The sequence below is a fragment of the Homalodisca vitripennis genome, chromosome 1, assembly GCF_021130785.1.
Source record: "Homalodisca vitripennis isolate AUS2020 chromosome 1, UT_GWSS_2.1, whole genome shotgun sequence".
Lineage (NCBI taxonomy): Eukaryota > Metazoa > Arthropoda > Insecta > Hemiptera > Cicadellidae > Homalodisca > Homalodisca vitripennis.
This window is the reverse complement of record NC_060207.1, coordinates 30,348,420-30,372,919: the sequence shown is the minus strand read 5'-3', so window position 1 is coordinate 30,372,919 and position 24,500 is coordinate 30,348,420. Positions and strand designations below refer to the sequence as shown.

General features: G+C 34.8%; 2 protein-coding genes across 6 annotated transcripts in view; one reads left to right on the top strand and one right to left on the bottom strand.

Annotated features, from left to right (window-relative positions):
* Positions 1–16,833, bottom strand: part of LOC124359168 (FMRFamide receptor-like) — a 419,981-nt gene extending 403,148 nt beyond the window's left edge. For both annotated transcript variants that reach the window (XM_046811696.1, XM_046811706.1), the window contains exon 1: positions 16,558–16,833. The gene's annotated coding sequence lies outside the window, so the exon portion shown is untranslated. The remainder of the gene's footprint in view (positions 1–16,557) is intronic.
* The window catches only part of LOC124359151 (protein furry), a 693,398-nt gene that overhangs the window by 542,089 nt on the left and 126,809 nt on the right, over positions 1–24,500 (top strand). The window lies entirely within an intron of this gene.

The window sequence follows — 24,500 nt, the reverse complement described above, 5'->3', positions numbered from 1 at the left end:
TGGCAGTGCATTTTATTCTTGCCATTAGTTGGCATGCGTGTACGATTATTTCAGATAAATAAGCTATAAGTGACGGCGTATGGTTAATGCAATCGCAACGAAATATCAAATATTTCATTTTTAAATTTGGAGTGTGATCCGTTGTCGTAGATCTTCATATAAACTACACCCTTCTGGTGTTGATAATGACGGGATGGTGACCTCGCCTATGTAAAATCTGTGGAATTTCAGAATAAACTGTTGTCTCGGTGACAGTCAATAAAGTGCAGTGGTCATGTAAAGGCTACAGTTTATCGGAGAGAGACTATTTTCAGAGAAATCCGCGTCTCTTGTGAGAAATCTCCTGGGGAATCTTTAATCCCCCTCACTTTGCCGAAACTATTTGAGAAACTTTAATTGACTTCCTCCGCGATCATTTGTCTTTGTTTTCGTCGACAACAACGAGAAATGTGTTTAACTGCCTAGTGTCACTGATACTGGGGTTTATTGTATTAAACGTCCGTCATCTCTCTTTAACGTAAATAATTACGTATCGAGGATAATTAAAGCTTTTGTTCTGCAATTATGATGAGTTAAGACAGTTTTAATTTAGGAATAAGTTTAACGATCCATACCTGTCAAATCAATTTTGAAAATATTATATAACAGGTTTACAAACTTGTAAAAAAACTGTTTGGCATTATGTGTTGGTTTATATTACTGTTTTGTTTCATAAAAAATAAACACGTTGTAATACTAATTTTTGTATAATGTAAAATAAGTAAATAGATTAACTTAATTTTGTGATAAAATATTAATTGGAAAAACATGATTTACTCAGCTGTCTACTACATCTGTTATTGTTTCTTCATCCATTGCATGACCTATTTAAATGCAATTTATTAGTCGCCCAGTCGTGTTTTAAGAACTTGCTGTAATTAGAACGTTTATTATTTATGATTTTTTTAGGCAAGTTTAAATTATTTTAACACAGGAAAAACTTATCTCTTGCCTGAAGTTTTGTTGAGTATTGCGACAGTTTCATGAAATAGCATACGTTCATAAACCTACTTACGACGTCCATAAACCAACTGTTATGTGTTCCCTGCCTCTTGTTCTGTACTTGTGAGTGTTTAGAAACCTGATTTCATTTAACGCGTGACAATATATGTTAATCAATAGAGACACAGTCCTTTACATAGTCAGATACACGGCCAGTGGTGTAATTAAGGAGGTGCGAGGGGAATAGAACTCAACCTCTCCTAAGTCCTTACAATTTCAAAAATGTAGTGATGAAAGTTATCCATCTTGTTTAAATACAGCAGTGAACTCTTAATTTAATTTATGCCTATCTAATGTATGTAAATTTGGATCTATTTACTCCCGGCGTAGTGTGCTGTTCAATCAGATTCATTCCCCCCAAGCCAAGACCTAGTTACGCCACTGTAAAACACGCCTGACTAGTTCAGCGAGGGAGGCTCCCAGCCTATTGTCGCCTTACTTGATACGCCTGTAAATAGGATACGACAGGCCCGCGGCACGGCGGCTCTGCTTGCTCACTCCCTTTGAATGTCACCCACCACTAAACATCGCAGTAGACTAATTTACTGTTCTAATAATTTTGCCGTCGGGTTTGGGGAAAACGTCTGTCTAGTGAGTCGCATTTTAGTAAATCCAGATCCTCAATAGTTTAAAAATGTGATTTACCCTCATCTTGTTCTCGTTTTTATATTTTACATGTTCTGCATCGTAACAAATATACATCGCAATTTTTTTTAACAACGTTCTTTAGAATTTCAGGGGGGAAAGTAATGACATTTAAATTATTTACTAAAAAGTAAACTATGTGAAAAATGTCATTATCATGTACGTTTTTAATTCATTCTTGACGCAATATATAATGAAATATATCTGTATATGTAACTATTGTTTTCAATACATTATATTTTACAATTGTATGAAACCCATTACTCATGTGTGGACTGTGTACTATGCGGCGGCGATCGGTATATGTGGGTGCTAAATACGTATTTTGCTTTGAGTTGTTGTCCTTTTAGTCATAATAGGACTTAAATATTGCAGTACAACAGTATTCTAACTGTACTGCACCATATTTTCTCTCTCTAACAATAGACTTGTTTACTTTTCTCCTCAAGGACTTTTCTCAATCATCTTGGTGTCGATTTTGAAGCGAGCATCCCTCTGCTACTGGGTTGTACCAGAATATTGTATTCAAGTTACAGTACGGTATGACACTAAGATATTTAAGTGATAGATTGTTTATTTTCAAAAATAATGTTCTTAACTTCTTATTTTAATTAATTCTGTGTTGAAGACTTCTTATCGTAATGCGAAGCAAAATCATATTAAAAAACTGACTTCACACGTATAGAACTTATTTTGCAAACTTCAACATCTTTAGACTTTGTTTCACTTTTTAAGGTACATATTTTGATCTTGAAAGCTTCCTTCTATAGATGTAATCGCCAAAATCAACATGGTGTGTTTTTCACTTCAAAAGAAATCAGTTATTAATTATTATTTCAATTCGTAAGCTTATATAATTACAAAGCATAGTCAGGAAAGTATTCGTTATTGAATCTTAACTGTAATATTTTTTTACAAACCCAACATTAATATTAACTTCTATGGTTAAGAATATGACGTGGAAATCATTGTTACGACGTGGTGTATTGTAGAACGTGCTGAGAATATTACTCTTATATAGAAACAACAAGGCCCATAATAACTTTACATTACTCGTTCCCGAGCCTATTTCTTCCCTTCCTATATTTTCCAATAAAATGAGGCTTTATTTGCCAAACTTGTTTGTGTTATACTTGTGAGATCATTTTCTTATGTTATAGTGTACCGTTTCATTTGCAATTTCGGATATGTTAAAAAAAGATATGGGATGTCTTATTTACTTATTCTTCCAACAGAATTACACCAGTAGTACACATAAATAATTTAAAAATAGTACAAACTTAGGGTTATTATTCCAACTCTGAAACAACCTGAGGACCAACGTCTTAAAAGTGGCTTTCGAACCACCGCCATTAAACGGGGCCGGCGAGCTGCTTGCAAGGACAGGATAGCTTGCTTGACTTGGTTATCTTGAGATATTTTCTATACCCGCCACAATGCACCATTGGCAAGAAGCAGATCCCGCCAAAGAATCAATGATATGATTGATCCCCGCGGATCATTATTAAAAGGTTATAAAATGTTGTAAATACTCATAATGTAATTATGTCAACAGAGCTTTAGTACAGATTTCCAGACCTTGTTGGTTTCTCTGAAACTCATTACGTCGACTTAACTCTTTACAGAAGATGATTTGTTTGCGATTGTTTACTAACTAAACGGTCTTCTCATCAGATTGGAAGCGTAATTCTGTATTAGTCAACTGCAAGTTCGATCATTTATGTGACCTTTTATCTACGGGTAGTCCTATGGAAATAACAACATCCTTGTGAATTATAAACTTATAACTCACAGGAGAATATAACTGGAAAGGGTGCTGTTATTTCCACAGAATTATCCATAAATGATCGAGTTGAACTAATACAGAATTACGTTTAGTCGACAATGAGTTAGTAAGTATCGCAAACAGATACATCATCTGCTGTGAAGAGTTGTGTCGACGTCATGAGTTTCAGAGAAATCAATACGGTTCTGTAAACATATACTAAATCTCTTATCAGAAGATTTATGTGTGTATGAAATATAGTATACTAATTAATTCTGCTGTAAATCTCTGTAATATTAATGCATTTTGATTCTTTACAATATATTATAACGTTTTAATAATAATCCGCGATAATAAATCATATCATTGATTCTTGGCAGTACCTGAAAATTAAAAATCTATTAGATGTATGAAAAAGCTTTTCGTGGAATGAGTGATAATCATGGAATTTCAAGATCAAGATTTACTTGCAATATGAAAATACAATTAATATCCAGTTTCTGACGTCTGGTGCTTAACAACTAAGTCGATTACGGTAAAGTCTAAACAAGGAAAATATTAAGTTAAAATTTAATCTATGATTACTGATGTTTTTTGCTACCGCTTTTGTTCTGATGTTGATATGCAGCGAAGCATTCAAGCCAAGAAAAGCTCTTATTATACATTCCTATTTTTAGAATCCAATTATTTTGCAATTTGTTTTGTGCAAATAACAAATCCAACACTATTTTCAATTTCAGAACTATTTATTTATAATTCATACAAGAAACTATTATAACTCATTCTTCAGTAAATCTCATATATTCAGTTAAATAGTCATCAGCAACGATAGGGCCGCTGTAAAGGCTAGCCCCATCGGCCGTAGGGTCAGGTTGTCTTTACGTATGTGTTATATATTAGCGCGTAGAACGTTAAGAAACATTTTCATTTACGTTAGCCTATGGACCAATCTTATGTCAATGTTCGTGCGGAAAACAGAACCTAATTGGCGTGTAGTCCAGTGTGAGACAGACCACAGAAGGCCAAACAGATTGGGAGTTTGTGATGCGATTGGAAACCAGGCCGGTTGAACAGAGTAGTTCTTGTAAGGAGTACTTGAAACAGTTGAGGCAGCAGGTTGCAGCGGCGACACTCCTGCGATCTAGCGGCCAGAGGTCGCATAACAGGTACAAAAACACCCTTAAATCCTGCTCGAGCCGGAGCGCTGTTCATCATTATTGTCCCCCGTACTCTTTTTATAAAGTTCTCCGCCCAGATCAACAGTATTTGAAGGGTGAGTGATACAATGGATTATCCAAGTGATGAAGAAAGTCTGTAGTATTCTATTAAGCTGTCAATTATACTGAAATACATTCTGCACAATATGCGATTGCACTTATTGTATCGAGAACTGATTACTTCCCGTCCAAACGGCTCCGGAAACGCTCTCTATATATTTTGCTGCAGAACGTGCTTGGAATAACAACACTGTATAGAGGCATCACTCAGTTGTTGAGGGAAAAATCACCGTTGTAGCGTATCTTTTATGTTGCTGTGGAATTGTTTTGTGTTCAAAATTTGGATCGGGTCACGATTAAGTATTTTAAATTAACCGGGTTTGCCGTTTTCGGTAATATCGGGCAATTTAACTACATTAGAGCAAACAAATTAGCGATGATGTTTCCACGAAAGTTTTACGTTTGATTGATTTTCGTTATTGGAAATTCTACTATTGTTTTTCATGTTTACGCTTTCGTTCAATATGTGCCTCACGCACTCGTGCCTTTCAGAATTTAATGCTACCAAATAGTTGCATCGGAAAGGCACAGGCGAGTAAAATAATTTTGAAACTTCTTTGCTTCTTGGAACAAATTTTCAACTACTGTAGTGTCCTACTGTACACACGGTCATTTTTCACGTTTTCAGAGAGTAGAAGGTTGTAAAATTAGAAGGTTACCTCTTTAAATAAATGCGCCTTTGATTTTAAAAAATCGAATTACGTTGTTTTTTATGATCATGATGAATTAATAGATCTTAATTCGTGAAAATAAAAAAGTTCATGCACAAAAGAATTTTTATTTATATAGATTAAAAAAATTTTATTGGTTATATTTGGTTTTTGGGACAAAGGGAGTTTTTTTTGTGAGAATAGGAATTTGTCCAAGGAAATCTCAAGTTGATTAAATATATCACTCGAGCGTGAGTTTAAAATTGTATTTCATTTAATAAATTTACAATCCCAATGTGTGTTGTATCGATTTAAGAGGTCCGTATTGCCCATTTAATATTGTGAATTCCAATGCATGAAAACTCGCATTATGCAACCTAAACTGAACTACGTAATGTGTATATTTAATCTGTGCGTACAGCTTTATTTCAAACCTCCGTAGGATAGTTAATATGTTGGTTTGTGGAAAAATATGTCGTCTTCGTCATCAAGGAAACAATAACATTTACCAGATGTCTACATTCTTCCTTCGAATCCCCCGCTCCTCCCCCTCCACTCCATTTCTCGGCCCAATATATTACGGTCCTTACCAACAGCTGTTGAAATTATATTGGCTTTGTATGTTTCAAGACTGCCTTTGATCGAACTGCAAACTTAACCGCCAAAGCAAATTATTGCTAGTATCATAATACTAATTTACCACATGTTGATTGAGTAGGGTATATATTAGACTATGATATGTATCTATGTATTAGATTATGTTTACATATGTTGATGTTGTTTGTTAGCTAATACAAATCTTATTTTCATGTACAAGTTTATAATCACCTGCTTTATAGCAAACACATAGTTGAATGTAATTTAACAACTTGTAATTTACTTGATAGTTGTTGCTTGCAATTTAAAATGATTTTATTCGTTGGATGGGTTGATATAAAATATTTCTAAAATTTACTTTCTTTTTCAGGTGAGTACTTAACTACTTAACTAATCTGCTCTTGGTGGTGAGTCAAATTTGCTAAAAATATATTTGTAGCATAATAATTTGTGTTTTTTATATTATTTCATCAGTATGTTGTTGCATTAACTATTGCGTGCATTTTCCTTAATAATAACGTTGCGTACATTTGCTCACGGTGTATGAATAATGTATTCCATACAAAACTCGATATTTATTTATGTGAGTTACGCTTTACATCATTATGTAATGCTGAGGTTACAATTGGTGTTCGTAGCTAACCGGTTTGTGTCACTTTCTCGCCGCTTAGGGATGTAGTGCTGGGGGTCACCCTTCTATTGTATACCAGTTCTATGCTCCCTCCACGTGAGACCAGGACTTGTGAAACCTGTTTCTTTTCTCACTTTCAGGTGCGAAGTACGATCGTGACCGCACTAGAAATAATTCAGAATGTCTTTAAAAACGTTCTACCTACTCTTGGTAAAAAATAATATTATTTTCTTGCGTCTTTAAAATATTGGATTTATTTCAAATATTGTATTTATACCGCAAGTAAATGCTTATTTGATATTAACGTAAAGAAAAAAATGAAAATTCAAAAATTCTATTTAGATCACTTTTTTGTTCTCTTAGGATAAGCAGGTGAGAAATTTCTCTTAGTCTTAAAAAATCTTTTCGCTGCTTCCAGAAGGACAGGATATTCTGTATGTGTAATGTTTTGGGTAGAGACCGTCCCCTGTCAAGATCCACGAGGAAGGATTTTGGGCATTGACCTCGGTCATTTCTCCTTGGAAGAAGGGGGAGCCAGTTCTGTACCGGCCTCAGGCAGGGTGTAGCACGCCCTTATGTCTAGCCCCACTTACGGAGCCCATCCCCCCTCAGTAGATTAGACCTATCGATATACCCACGCCAATATCTCGACTTGTGCGGTTAGTGACACATCAGGTTTCGCTGTACTAATTGTAAGTTCAACAAGAGGGTATAAACCAGCCAGAAAAAGACCCTACTGAGGAAAACGCCGTTTATCCTCAAATAATTATCTATCAAATATTTTTATAAACTCCTCTATAAAAACGCATTATTTATACGTAAATATTTTGTTATACTCCAGACTGTAGCGGGAGCTCCACACAGACAGCTGTGAATACATATGTGTGATAATACAACATACACACTCAAACTAGTTTGCCGTGAGCAAACTGTAGTGGTGAATTGAATAGATTACAAAAATTTTCGTTTTGGATCAAACACTGTCGAGACCAAACACTGTTCATCTTAACGAAAGACGTAAACAGTTTTTTTAATTAAACACTCATTTATTGGTTCAGCTTATAATAAGTTAGTATTAAATGTGGAATTTAGATATATCCTTGTAGACGGCTAGTATCGTCCCACAGCTCAACCCCTTTCCGCAGTAAGGTATTGATGTGAGCCAACCGTAATAGTTCATTGACCATTATGGGAATAATAATAGTAGAAACTTTGTCTCCGAATTGTGTCGTGACAAAGGAAATCAATCATCAGTTCTCAGTGAAATATAAAGCGATTGTATGGTGTTCGGGCTCATTTCATAATCTGAGCTTCTTCATTTCGATTTACATAAACTGTTTTATTACAATATTTTTGCAATTTAATCCAAAGTTCACTATCATAAATGATCATATGTTGTTCATACTAATTTAATTACTACTTATGTTTTTTTTTTGTCGGGAACTCTATTTAAATCGATGTTAATTTGTCTAACTGTAAGGAAATTTTACAACAACAAAAACACTAAACAATATATTTTTGTTTGGTTGATTGTATCTTAACATTGTAATTTCTATTTTAAGAATGTCTAACATATTAAGAATTGTATGCATTATCTTTATAAAAACAAATTAAATTTTCAAATATTATTCTCAGTAAAAACGTTCCGATAATGTTTTAAGTTTTTTATTAAATTGTGCAGGATTAATGACCTGTACAAATGTAATAAACACGTACCTTACTACCAAAAATATCAATTTTCAAAAAATACAATTTCAGTGAAACATACAGTAATTGAGAACTAAATTTGGCTAATGTATTCCTGCTCCGCTAAATGGATATTCTGTATCTTCTTAGACTTCATAATCATCTTCTAGCCTAGATTGTTTTTATATATATATATATATATATATATATATATATATATATTTCATGGACTGATTTTTATTAATAAAAGGTCCATGTTTTGTAGGACTTATGCACAGTTTACCTCAGGTTCAATTTCCAGTTCATCAAACACTTCATATTTTAACATTAATAAATTAATAACGCATTATGATAACTCAATGCATACGTTATGTAAACTTTTCGTACACAAAACACACTTTCACAATCTAATGTTGTGTTTGTTCATAAACTGCAGACGAAAGAATAAACGGGGGAGGTAAAGCATAAAACGTGTTCTAACAGCAAGGAGACGTAATAACAATACAGCTTTTTTTCTACACTGAAGTAACTAATATACAAAATTATGTACTTTTGTATATCCACACCTCAGCAAGTCTCGCCTGAAAGGTCTGTATAGTATTTAAAGAAATATGTATAACAATATAACCGCTTGACGGATTTACATGAAATTTGTCTTAAAGTAATTACTATTAAAATCAGAATAATTTTCCATAAAAACTAAAATAGTTTATCACCCGGCTTCCTACAAATTACCTTGTTGTATTTTTGTTTAAAAGAATAAATAATTAATAAACTAACGTTTTTTAATGTAATAGAGTTAGGCATAAGTACACAACCTGAGGTTTGCTATTTAAGGAAAAACAAAAAGATAGATCCTGTTTGATGTTTTTTATGTTTTGTGAGGTTTTAATTATTGTTAATTTTTGTTTATCTTTGTTCTTTAATTAACAGGCATATGAACATTGTCCATATGGCATGATGAACTTATTGTTTATTAACCAAAGCTATGTAATGCAATAGTTACTTGCTGTCATATAATAATTTGGTACAACTGAAGCGTATAATTTGTCACACTTCCTACCGTAACAAGTTTTAGCAAAGGCCAGTATAGTAAATAGGTCTGCGAAATGTCACTTCCTGGAGCGGAAATGACAGACTTGTCTCCGAATGTGAACTGGTTTCGGCTGTCCATAAAAACTGGAGGGCTCAGTACCGAGCTGCTGACTAGTGATGGGATAACCGAATGGATTTTATAACCGACTAACCAGTCAGTTTTATTTTTTAGTCGTTAATCGGTTATTTTAGTCGAATGAATAACCGATTACCTTTTAAATTCAATCCACATTTTAGGGATGGGGTGGTGGGGGAATGAACCATTCCTGTTGAGACAGGTACGCGGCGCGGCGCGGCCAATTTACTCACGGCCGTATTTAGCTTTGGCGAGCCCTGGTAAAGATATTCGGTCGGGCCCCGTCGTGTCCCCCCACCAGACACAGTCCCCCCTTCATATAGACGTGTGGACTGGCTCCGGAGAAATTGTACGAAAACCCGGTCTGAGTTCGGACCTTAATATACAATCAAAAAATCCCAAGCAAACCTCACTGGCAGAACCGTAATTGAAAACGAAATTCTGTAATTGTATTATTACTTTTTTCTGTGCATACGTTATAGTCATAACATTTTAAAATGTTATATTATCATATTCATTTATAACACTACAAGATAATTACCGTTCAAATTGCAAAATTATAATTTATTTTAATTACGAATCACGAAAGTTAATCGCTAAAGAACGATATTTCAGTAATAAAAATAACTTATTATAATAAACGAGCAATTCCAAGTATAGACTGTCTGCACAACCAGTTAACTTACAGAAAATCATTCGGTAGAAAAAACTAATATAAAGACTAATTTAAAATAACCGATCAGAATCAACGATTAATTCAAATATAGACTAAGTCTTCACAACCAGTTAACTTATAGAAAAAATTAGTCGGTAGAAAAAACTTATCTAAAGACTAATTTAAAATAACCGATCAGAATCAACGATTAATTCAAATATAGACTAAGTGTTCACAACCAGTTAACTTATAGAAAAATTAGTCGGTAGAAAAACTTATCTAAAGACTCATTTTAAAATAACCGATCAGAATCAACGATTAATTCAAATATATAGACTAAGACGTGTTCACAACCAGTTAACTTATAGAAAAATTAGTCGGTAGAAAAATTTATCTAAAGACTAATTTAAAATAACCGATCAGAATCAACGACTAATTCAAGTACAGACTAAGTCTGCACAATCAGTTAACTTATAGAAAAATTAGTCTGTAGAAACACTAATCTAAAGACTAATTTAAAATAACCGATCAGAATCAACGATTAAATTCAAAATATAGACTAAGTCTCACAACCAGTTAACTTATAGAAAAATTAGTCGGTAGAAAAACTAATCTAAAGACTAATTTAAAATAACCGATCAGAATCAACGATTAATTCAAATATAGACTAAGTCTTCACAACCAGTTAACTTATAGAAAAATTAGTCGGTAGAAAAACTTATCTAAAGACTAATTTAAAATAACCGATCAGAATCACCCGACTAATTCAAGTACAGACTAAGTCTGCACAATCAGTTAACTTATAGAAAAATTAGTCGGTAGAAAAATTAGTCTATAGACTAATTTAACTGGATGCAGCAAAAATAACCGACTAATCGGTTTAAAATAAAATAACCGAACTAAACCAGTTATTTTCATCCAGTTATTCCCACCACTACTGCTGACACGTTTGTCTCGCTGCTCCGTCTTTTGAGCGGATCAATAGAGGAAACGTTTCTCCGAATATCCTCGCTGGCGCAGTAATTAAGTAGTGAACACCTTTCAATGGCCACTAATTACTTGAAGAGCTAAGCAGTTAATCAAGAGTTTTCCTCCAGACTCAAATACAACCCCTAATTCGCCACTATTGGATCATTCATTTGGTCTTTTTCGTCATCGTATTTGTGTTTCTAGTTTAGTCTTTGATTATCTATCAGTCTATGAGAATATATAGCATCTAATGCTAAATCTGTTGCCACTTGAAACGTTGTGATTGTGCGCTGTCTAGCGTTGATCGAAGGAAACAAATATGAATATACTGTACTGTAAAAAATATTAAATATATTTTATACTGATTAAACTCTAGTATTAATAAAAGAAATACTAAGTCTGTTACATTTAATTCATAAAAATGATAATAATGATATAATATATGGTAATATTTATGTTTTAAAGAAACATCCCCATAGGGATATAACATTTTGTGTAAAATACTTTTGTCTTATATTCCGTTTTAGATCTAACTTGTTATTACTTATTTTTTATATATCGACTGATAATCGACCCAAATTATCATAAACTAATCAATGATGCTTAAAGTAACATTATTAATAAATTAATGTAATTCTGACGATTTATAATTATCGGTTTATTGACTATAATAACATTAAACTACGTTAATTTAATCCAAACGTAGGAGTAAAGTACATCGAATAGTATTGTGTAAGTAATCTATCGTACGGAGAGGGCAAAACTCAGAAAGAAAGAAGCCTTTGTCGAGCCAAACGTCCACATATAAACCCGGTTTACGGCGTTTACTCGCACTGGAATCGCACGCTTGAGTGATCTCATAAAATTTACGAGGGTTCGAGCCCGGTCGCTGCCTTTGTCAACTGCAATGTTTTAATTTCCGATATACTTCAATTGGTTTTATTCGAAGATGACGGCCGTTCTAATTCGTTTACTTATTATGCAAAATGGATTAAAAGAGTACTGTTCTAGAATTTGTAATCAATTTAATAGAATTGTTTTGCTACATATTTTTAGAAATTTTTAAGTTATAATTTTGCGACTCTTCAAAATTTCAAAAAACAAAGTACTGCACAGCAATTAAGCATATTAAGAGATAATGAAGAAAATTGGGAATTTTTTCAGCGACAGCTTAATATAGAGTAATAAATTAGTTACGTGATTTAAAATGTAAGGCACCTATACGAAATGTTTATGCCATTATTACCTCGTATAAAAACAAATTGCCTCGTGTTTTGAAATCTGTAAATGATTAGAAATCACGTACATGCTTAAGTATATGTCATTGTCATGTAGTAATTCAAAATAGTAAGTTTTAAAATGTTAAAAAATTAAATATTAACATTGTAGCCATTAGAAACCTATCATACCAACAACTTTAGTTACCTAAAAAGTAAGTTTTCCTGTTCACATAGCGCTAGTACAATTAAATTCCCGAAATACTGTTAACTAACCTGTATGGTTGTTGTACAGGCGGATATGCATTACTGTTTTTGCAATTCCCGGATCGCATCTGTGGACTGATTGAGACCGAAATATTTAAACAGTTTAAATGTGTAGCAAAGTCTCGACTCGGTGTGAACCAGAAAGCTTAGGTATTAATTTTATTATAACACTAGTTCTGGAATTCTGGAAATAAAACACCTAAATAATCTAAATTAACCTCCAAAACTATGAACCATCTTCAATCTGTTATTTGAATTGACAGCCGTGCATAAAATGTACGCTCCTTTCATAAATTTCTCAAGGAGTATTTTTAAAATAGCTAAGTTAATTAATGTGCTAATGACTCAAAGACGGAAGATAATCGCTATTTAATCTATTTTCTTACACATATCCCCAATTGACACTATCCTTTACAAAATTAATATCGTTTGTTATTACAGGTAGGTTAACAAAAAATTAATATCGTTTGTTATTACAGGTAGGTTAACAAGGTGGGTAGGAAGGATCACGCCACACCACTTTACGCTTAACAGATTTCGCTGGGGTTCAATGCAAAAAAGTCTATATTTCATTTCATTTTAAGATGGAGCGACAGACAATCAATTGGAAAGAACTTATTGCATCCCCGGCAAACAAATGAGAAATTGCGTCAACCTACTGAGTGACAGGCTTCAATGATGCTCAGCCAAACACTATGGTTGGACATGCACCACCATCGTACTCAGTGTTCTTTTTATAGCAACGAAGTTTCATGCATCATTTCAAGTCTATAGGGCAGTTCGTTTTCGAGATACCGTGTGGACAGGCAGAACTGAAATTTTTCTAGCCTACGGGCTGAGCTTTAGCGACTAATAACTGAACTGCTACGACTTATTTGATAAGCTGAACGCCTTACGTCTCATTAGGTCTGCTCTGTAACATTACCAACGTTCCTGAATTCACTGTGCAGTCTTATAATTATCTACAGGGTCTGAAGAAGATTATACTTTATATGTATAGAAAATATATTTTAGGACTATACGTTTCTGCGTTTATCTTTACCGTACTCAATCCGCTCTCAATCTAAATGTGCAAACCTTGACAGCACGGGGACTGTGTTTTTACAAGGAGATTTTTAACCTGTGGTCAGTCGTGCGTTGAAACGCTTAGCATTTTCGTTTATTATGCAATAGGCTGTGGACGTTAAGACTGTGGGTGTGGATTTACACAATACATGGATGGAGATTTTTGCAAACCAGTTTAATCTGGAGCGACCTTGGAAAAGAATGAATTCCGCTTTGGTCATTTCCACCGTGAGAGACAACTCGGTTAGTGATCCTTGCCATTGTTTTGTTCTTCTGACAGAATACGACCAATCATGAGTATTTTTTTTATTGGTTATTTACTCCTTTGGTTGTATTTATATAATGTTTTGTGATAAACAAAAGCCTAATTTAGAAAACTTCCAACTATTATACTTAGCTCAGTGGACAAAATTCGATGTTCCTACATATACAGAGTGAGGCAGACCACCCGTCCACAATGTGTAGCGGTTGAACCAAGAAACCTACCCTCCTCTTTTGAACAAAAACCCTCATATTTCGATCCCAAAGAATTTGGGAAAATAATTTGTAACATAAAAAATGCCACTTTTGGGAGTAGAGGTCGTTTTAAATTGTAAACGTGAGTCCAGCCTGACCTCATATTAAAGGTATCCATTCATTGATCATTAATAAAACAAACGTTTCAATTTATTTCGCTTCTGGTATACAGAGTTGTCAAAAATATCAAAGTTGTACAGCTATTTTTCTGTTATCTCGTTATAAAAATGTTAGAAAATCTAGATTTTTATCCAATCTTTTAAAAATAGTATTCTTTCAAAAATGTGTTACAGTTGTCACTTTTCAGTATATCTCCAATTAAAACAAATTCAAATTTAGAATATTTCAAACTCATAAAACCTAAAAAATTCAAATAGCAAAATATGACCACCATTGCATCTATCAGTAACTATCTTAATGACTAATACAGTTTTAAATTTAAAATTTGGCTATATCGTGGATGGTTGAGAGATGATATAGAAAACACCACATACTAATTTCTATATTTACCGTAGGTTCTTGGTGAATTAATTTTTTTTAATTGTTTCTCGTTATGAGGGTATGCAAGAATGTTAATCCACGTACGTAGTCAATATATTAATTATACTGAAAATGTACATGATACTGTAAGTCAGCCTAATTTTAATAATACAAGCGCCGTTAATGATAAAAATGTATATAGTGTATTTACATTAAGTTGAATTTGTTATTGAAAGCAATATTGGCGGTACATTTGGCCACAACGTGCTACTGTTATTGCTAAGGATATTCGCTCGTGTGAGTGTTATGGTTAGTAGGAATATTCAAGATTAGTATTTGTGTACTTTTTCTAGAAATTTCGTTAAGAATAATATTTAGGAGCGAAAATGCTACAAATACTTAGCACTCTTATTAAAAAATATTCCATAGTGTATGAATTGTAATTGGAATGGTTATCAATATATCGTGCGCACAGGCATGTAGGTCTGAGTTAGTGTCTTCGACAAACACACAGTTAAAAATAGTTTCTTAATTGTACGAACTGTATGGAATTAGCATGACTATTATATGTACGACATTATTGTGCTTGACGATCAGTTCGCGTTCATCGAATGCCTGTGGCGCAGAGACGCCGCTGTTATCACAGGCAACTGCTAGAGTACCGCAGATCTTGTGACTATTCTAGAGTAAATATTTGTTGTGCTCGCGCTACACATTCCCTGTCTCTAAATGCTCTATCGCCACACACAGTTGGAGCTTTACCAAAATTAATTGGAAACACGTAATTCGATGTGAAGCGAGGCGTCACCGTTTCTAGTTCAAAACCAGATATTTGCCTTCCGAATCATGCGAAGTGTTCTTCTATTCCGGAATAGTTTGAATATCACTCAGTATCTCGTCCATTATGTTCGTCTATTATTTTTTGTAACAAAATATCAATGTTCACCAAGTAAAATGTTACGTTTAAGATTTCTCGATTAGTTAACAGAGCAATCATTATTGGATCAAAAGAGTTCTAGTGGCAGTAGTAGGGGATTGTGCAGATACTTTGTTAACGGAGATATAAATCTAAAAGCAGTCTAGTAATTTTAGTAAACGGTATTCATATGTTACATAAAGTTTTACAGAATTGATTACGTATTCTTTACGGACGATTGTGTATTTTATATAGTTGTATTTAATGAGTTTCGTTCAAAATTAAAAACTGATTTTCATTTAATTAATTATGTATTTTATATTTATTATATGCCTAATTAGTATTTAGTAATATTTTAAGTATTATAGCAAACTTTCATATGTTTTTTACACATATTCACTTAAATTATTTATTAATTTGATCGCAAGTATTAAATCACAATGTACTTTGTGTTAAGGTATGAAAATATCACATACTAAGCATCATAATAATTGAACTTAATCTTATTTTTAAATAATAAAAGGAGCGAATTAAAAAAATAAATAACCCAGAAATTGGCTAGTAATGCTCGCATATTGTATAAAATACAGTCCATACGTATTCCGACTTTATATTGTTTTGTTTTATAGCGATTAGCTTATATCGAGAAAATTCTATATGAAAATGGACTTGTTCATAAAATGCTAGATGAACGTATATTTATTATGCTAATTGTTTAGTGATCCGTATTGTACTGTCATCTAAATTCCTTAAGTAGTTATCTTTTTGTAATAGTTGTAAGTTCTAAGATGGGTTACAGATTTTAATTATTATTTTCGTCGGTCTTAAATTACATTAGTCCTTTTTTATGTTCGTATAAGACTGAAGTTGAAATATACCTATTTAATATTTCTGTACAGCAAACATAATGCCTGTTATTTTGTTGAAGAAACTAAGAATAAGTATGAATAAAATACTTTTTTTACACTTAATAACGCAAAATCGTTAATAATTTTAAAATGTAATTTACCTTCAGTTTTTCTTCAGCATCCAGGTAAAAATGATAAATTTGTTGTGCAGCTTGAATGTAAAATTGACGTTGTTTACAAGCAAGTTACATCGCATCACGTACACAGACGCTGGGCGCGAAGTTCGGGCTGTATAACACGGCGGCGAGGGCTGTGAGCGGGCCGGGCGACGCGTCGCGGTGTACTGACACTGACACGGTGTGGCCGGGGCGGGCGCTGGGACGCCGCCGCCTCTCAGTCGGTCGCGCGTCGCGGCGGCGGAGCAGAGGTGCGCGCCATGCCGGGACTCGACTCTGGTGAGTACTGTCTCTTCTGATCAGCTGATCACTCACACACACATCGATCAGCTGTTACTGTGCCAACTCTCTTTTGCCGGAATAATAATAAATCACTGACCTAACACAATCTGAAAGCAGTGGACAGACCGGCAGCGGCACGGCGCGCTTTGAGGTTAGGTTTCCCCAGTTGGCAATACTGTTCAAGTACATTACGGATGATGCCGGGACTGTTGCTCGATCCACTCACTGTGCCACTGATTTAGTTTGCATCTGATTACCAGTCTTTCTCTCCTTTTAAAAGTACATTTATTGATACGCTAAATGTAAAATTACCAAATCATAATTTAAGTTATTACTGCACTATTAAATAATTCTACTATAAGCTCATTAGCGTTGTCGTGACAGGCTTCCTTCCTATTAACCTGTGATGTATCATGCGTGTCCCAGGCAACCTGATCAACTTATCATGCATCATGTCCTAGGCAACTTGATCATCTGTGTCCTAGGCAACTTGATCATCTGGCATCTGATCATCTTATCATGTAGGCGACCTGATCAACTTATCATGCGTGTCCTTGATCAACTTATCATGCGTGTCCTACCTGATCATCTTATCATGCGTGTCCTAGGCGAACCTGATCAACTTATCATGCGTAGGCAACCTGATCATCTTATCATGCGATCATCATGCGTGTCCTAGGCGACCTGATCAACTTATCATGCGTGTCCTAGGCGACCTGATCATGATGATCCAACTTATCATGCGTGTCCTAGGCGAACCTGATCATCTTATCATGCGTGTCCTAGGCAACTTGATCATCTTATCATGCGTGTCCTAGGCGACCTGATCAACTTATCATGCGTGTCCTAGGCAACCTGATCATCTTATCATGCGTGTCCTAGGCAACCTGATCAACTTATCATGCGTGTCCTAGGCAACCTGATCAACTTATCATGCGTGTCCTAGGCGACCTGATCAACTTATCATGCGTGTCCTAGGCAACTTGATCATCTTATCATGCGTGTCCTAGGCGACCTGATGAACTTATCATGCGTGTCCTAGGCAACCTGATCAACTTATCATGCGTGTCCTAGGCGACCTGATCTACTTATCATGCGTGTCCTAGGCAACCTGATCATCTTATCATGCGTGTCCTAGGCAACCTGATCAACTTATCATGCGTGTCCTAGGCAACTTGATCATCTTATCATGCGTGTCCTAGGCGACCTGATCAACTTATCATGCGTGTCCTAGGCAACCTGATCATCTTATCATGCGTGTCCTAGGCAACCTGATCATCTTATCATGCGTGTCCTAGGCGACCTGATCAACTTATCATGCGTGTCCTAGGCGACCTGATCAACTTATCATGCGTGTCCTAGGCGACCTGATCAACTTATCATGCGTGTCCTAGGCAACCTGATCATCTTATCATGCGTGTCCCAGGCAACCTGATCAACTTATCATGCGTGTCCTAGGCAACTTGATCATCTTATCATGCGTGTCCTAGGCAACCTGATCAACTTATCATGCGTGTCCTAGGCAACCTGATCATCTTATCATGCGTGTCCTAGGCAACCTGATCAACTTATCATGCGTGTCCTAGGCAACCTGATCATCTTATCATGCGTGTCCTAGGCAACCTGATCAACTTATCATGCGTGTCCTAGGCAACCTGATCATCTTATCATGCGTGTCCTAGGCAACCTGATCATCTTATCATGTGTGTCCAAGGCGACCTGATCATCTTATCATGCCAAGGCGACCTGTCATCTTATCAGGCGAACCTGATCAACTTATCATGCGTGTCCTAGGCGACCTGATCATCTTATCATGCGTGTCCTAGGCAACTTGATCATCTTATCATGCGTGTCCTAGGCGACCTGATCAACTTATCATGCGTGTCCTAGGCAACCTGATCATCTTATCATGCGTGTCCCCAGGCAACCTGATCAACTTATCATGCGTGTCCTAGGCAACTTGATCATCTTATCATGCGTGTTCCTAGGCGACCTGATCAACTTATCATGCGTGTCCTAGGCAACCTGATCATCTTATCATGCGTGTCCTAGGCAACCTGATCATCTTATCATGTGTGTCCAAGGCAACCTGATCATCTTATCATGCGTCTCCTAGGCAACTTGATCATCTTATCATGCGTGTCCTAGGCAACCTGATCATCTTATCATGCGTGTCCTAGGCAACCTGATCATCTTATCATGTGTGTCCAAGGCAACCTGATCATCTTATCATGCGTGTCCTAGGCAACTTGATCATCTCTGCAATCTTTGGAACAGGAACTACTTCTGATGCATTGTATGGCAAAAACTCACGAACATAAAAACACATGAATTGTACGTAATATTGGAGTGTCATGTGAATACTCAGGCACCATAGATAGACGTTTAATTCTACAAGTGTATATGCATAGTTTATTAATATAGTTGAGTAATTTATGAGATTACAGGAGCTACAGATACAGTGCCGAATTAACGGCTTAGCGTGTCAGTACCAGTACTAATGTCTCGGCGCAGAGGTGTGCAGTCTTTTCAAATTTGAACTTGCGTTTAACATGAAGTCATAACTAAATGTAATGTTTATTTTTAGAGTTTTCCAAGAGGATACAACATTTTTTTAAGCAAAACAGCAAGTTAAATGTTTGGTAGCAACCGATCCTACTGTCTTTGTTGATAGTTGTGTTACCTTCTTCTATAGTCTAACGTTAATAAGATCGAGGATGAATTTCTGCGTTGACAAACACGGTTAGATAAACTGACTGATATACATGCAGTTTTGCCTTTTTCCATTCAACATTTAAACCATTATGACGTTAAGCTAACCAATTGTGTGGATAGGATATTAGGGTATATAAATTTATCTTGTTATTAGTATTCAGTGTCAGCAGGTATGATACCAATGCCGAATATCAACATATAAGCCAGTTACACCCTGATTAGTTATCCAGAGTATTTATACTCACGGTTTCAGCAGGTATGATATCCCATTCTGAATATCAATGTATCATCCACTTACACCCTGATTAGTTATCCAGAGTATGAATACGTACGGTGTCAGCAGGTTTGATACCAATGCTGAACATCAATGTATCAGCCAGTTACACCCTGATTAGTTATCTAGAGTATGAATACGTACTGAAACAACTCCTCCTGTTATTTCTACTCAGCTTCAGTCATTTAAGCTGGATAAAAAAAAAACAAAAGCTTATACTTTTCTGTAGATTTTATATATTAACAAATAATAACAGTTGTTTTATGAAATGATAATTTCAAATGATAGTGTTTATGTAATATAAGAATGAATAAGTTAAAACAAATTAACTATTTATTATTTTATTTCGTATTTTAATTTAATTAGTATTTAGAATGAGTGGATCAAGTAATACGCATTAATGTATGTACTGACCCTAACGCTTATTCACACAGATGATTAGCATTCCGCACATTTCACTGGCTTAAACAGAATAATGCAGTCAGTTTGCGAGAGGTAAATTATGAGGTTAATGAGGTATAGAACATTTATTAATTATTTGAATAGTATTTTTCATACACATTATTTAAAGAGATAGTTTGTTATGTAAACATTTTTCCTTCAGTGCAAGGAATGTAAATTTTAAGTTAGACTTTAATAATTATGAAACATCAGTGTGTTGAAAACGTCATCAGTTTCTAAGGTCATTGATTATAACATCGATTATATGATGACAATTATATGATTGATTGGTATTTTAATAGTCGAGCCATCGTGACACGTTGTAAGACTTAAATATACAGAGGGGTGCAAAAGTAGGTATACAGTTTTAGTTGGTTGGTAATACCCAAGTTAGCCACCTGATCAGCTGTGTAATACGTTTGCTACTAACAGCTGGCAATGTTTTCTCATTGTTACTGTTGTTATTATTACACTTCTGTCATCATGGCTGGTTACATGACCAACGATCAACGAAAGTGGGTTTTGAAAGAATATTGGAAGACAGAAAACTGTGAAAGAGTTCGAGAGAGATGGAGAGAAGAGTTTGATACACCACCACCAACCAGAGTAAGTATTTATAGACTAAGAGATAAGTTTAACCTTACAGGATCTATCTGCAATGGTCCAAAGGCTGGACGACCAATCACTGTCACTACTCCTGAAAACGAAATGATTGTCGCGCAGACCTATGTTCAAAGCCCAAAAAAGTCAAGAAAAAGGGCATCAATTGAACTGGGCATTGAACGCAGATCTTTAGGACGCCTAAATGAAACGGTTAGGTTTGAAAATGTACATTCCAAGACTTATTCATGGGCTAATAGAGGACGACCCTGATCGTCGACTGCAGTTTTGCGAGATAATATTAAACGAGGAACTTCAAGGTGCTGGGAATTATTCAAAAAATTGTTTGGAGCGATGAGGCTAATTTTAAGCTTTAAGGTGCAGTCAATAGACACAACTGTGTCTATTACTGTTTTGATAATCCACACTTGACATTCGAAGAACAGCTGAATCAACCTGGAGTAACAGTTTGGGCTAGCATTTCATGTAAAGGTGTCATTGGACCTGTCATTTTTCATAACACTGTAGACCAACATGCATACAGGAACATGCTGACTGACGTTATACCACAAATCGAAATCCAGCAGGGTAATGAGGAATTCTACTTCCAACAAGATGGAGCTCCTGCCCACTATGCGACAATCGTGCGTGACCTACTAAATCGGGAGTTTCCTAACTCGTGGATCGGTCGAAGAGGATCGGTTGAATGGCCAGCAAGATCTCCCGATCTGACACCGATGGATTTTTTCTTTTGGGGAGTTGTCAAAGACAAGGTTTTTTTCGAAAAAACCTCGTGATCTTAATCAGATGGTTGAATTCATTCGCCAAGCTTGCCAAGACATAGATGAAAATAAAGAACTTTGCCGAAAAGTGTGTTTAAGCGTAACTTCAAGGTTACAGCAGTGTGTTGACTGTGAAGGCAAACAATTTGAACACAAAAGGAAGTAAGTGTATTGGTGAAGTACAACACTTTTAAGAGTTAATTTCTGTTTTCTTAACGCTCTTAAAATAGATTGTAAAAGTTTAGTTTTTGTAGAAATAAACCTACTTATTCTTTAACATATTTAATTACTGTATACCTACTTTTGCACCCCCCTGTATATATATATATATATATATATATATATATATATATACAAACAAGAGGTTAATTACTTTTCACACTATATCATCAATATGTACTGTATGACAATTTAGATACAACTTTGGTATAAATTTAAAAACTGTATTTCTAAGAATACTGTAACTTTCAAACAATAGCCTACATTAACCCGTGAAATAACCCAAATATTTTAAGTGTTTAACAAATCAATGAATTAAATTGTCTTAAAACTCTGTACATATGTATAAAACGCAGTTTAACATATAAATGTATGAACTGTACATAATGCTGCATGTCGAGATACGACCGATATTCAGAGTCTCCGTCTTCACCATACCTTAACTGGAGTTTGCACATATTATAATTTATAAAACTGAAACTTTATTATTCCAAATAAACCCTCTCTACTGACTGAAATGTATATTTACACTTGAGCAACTCGGATATATTGTTAAGCGGACTGTGATGTCAAGTACTGTATACATTGAACATCTCTATATAGTCGAGTCAGCCACTGTATTATTGTAATCTATGCTAAAGTCTAGGCTATTCACCCTCTACGCAGTTATCGGCTAGGTGTAAATGTCACGCTAATTCATTACAAACAAGTAGTCTTAAAACTGCATTAAGTCACTATCTTATCTCTGTGTGTGTGTGGATTCTTCGTGTTGCAAAACATGTTGAAATCCTCTGTAGTACGTGTAATTTACAATGTAAAACACTAAGACGAAATTTGGTAACTCACCCAGATATATGGTCAAAATATAAGTTGTAAAGTCACAAAGATTTGTCGCCACATGTATTCTCCGTGTACACTCGACCCACACATACGCCAATCTTCATCGTAAAAGGCTTCGCTTGTATTGTTACGGAAATATGGTATATCTCGCCCCCGGCTCTTCTGTTTGCTCTCTTCGTCCAAACATCGCCACTAAAACGTTGCAGTAGTCTCGAGTGTTTTTCAGGATCATTTTCCTGGATTTAATGCAAATACAGCGCCTACGCTCGCAAGTTTATTTATGGTGAAATACGTCAACTATAAATCTTATACATATTATTATCAATGAAACGAACATACAACGCTTTGTGTGTGGCACGTCACAAACATTCATTGTGAAACTTCTTAAGTAGGTATTTCAAGGAGATTTGGTTTTATATTATAAAAATATTTTTATATTTTAAAAAATCTAATGTTTTTATTTCCTTTATTTGTTTTATCAGAATGGCGTTCTTTTGCATACATTATTTATACCGTACGTGCTGACAACGTAGAAATACTTTGCTTAAAGTTTGTCATTGACGATGGATGGGTTGAAAGAATAGTAGGATTTCGGATATTTGCCATCGTTATGTGTTACAAAATATAATGTATTTTACAATATGTTGCATATGTAATGCAATCGTTATATCTTACCAAAGACATGTGTAACAGATATATTTGTCTGATAATTGATAATATCGGTACGTGTCACCGAATATTAAGCCAAAGTTAGCTGCAAATGTTTAAAAAAAATAATGCGATGATTAAATAATTCTTGACATAGTTCAAAAGTGTTTTTATTATGAATGCGCTAAGAGCTGTTGTATGTAGCTTTGTGTTTCCTCCAATATAGCAAGGGCCTCATAGGCAAATATTTCTAAATGGCATTCCATTCGATTCCAAGATACTAGCTGGTCTTCAACTCCGGAATAAATAAATGTTTAAGTGTATATACCAGTTGTTTCTGAGCATTTGAAAATATCAAGTAGTCAGGGAAGATGCCAGAGAATGTTTTATACAAAGTTACATTAATGGCTATGTAAAATATCATGGCAGTCGGTTAACAAAATATCAGTATTTGGTATTGAAGGCTAGGGCACGGTATCATAAAGGCGGAAGCATGAAATAAAATGTACCTTGAATTTAAAAAACTGCGTTAGGACTTAAAATTCATCGTTATATCCTTACCCTCCGTCATCACCACCAACGACCAAAATTGTTCTTACATTACATTAGAGTTCCTTAAAATATTGCATTAGTTTCTAATTTAAACTCCAGAAAGGCGAATGTTAATGTCGGAAGATAGAACCCATGTAACCATTATAAGGGAACAGAGATTGTTGCAAAATTAGTTGTAGTAGGTTCTGAGACTTTAATAACTAGTAATAAATCCATCGCTTGTCCTACATGGCGGTAGTTTTGTATAGTTTACTTTCTATTATTTTGAAATCTAAAAATAATCGTTCATAAAATAAACAAATCAAATAAACATTCCTCTTATTCTGTCCCTATAAGTTTTCTTAAAGAAAAGATAGCTATAAAAAAAATCTCTTTTGAGACAGAAATTATTTGGAAATAAGTAGCGTTATTATTTATTAAACACTGTAAATCATAATTAATATTTTATGAAATCTCATTTTGAGTATCTCAATCCAATTTTCAGGATACAAAACCGTTAGCCAGGAAACTGTCAGCGTGTGGATACGTAGATGGACACTAATTGCTTTTCTAATAAACATGTGTAGTATGTTCGC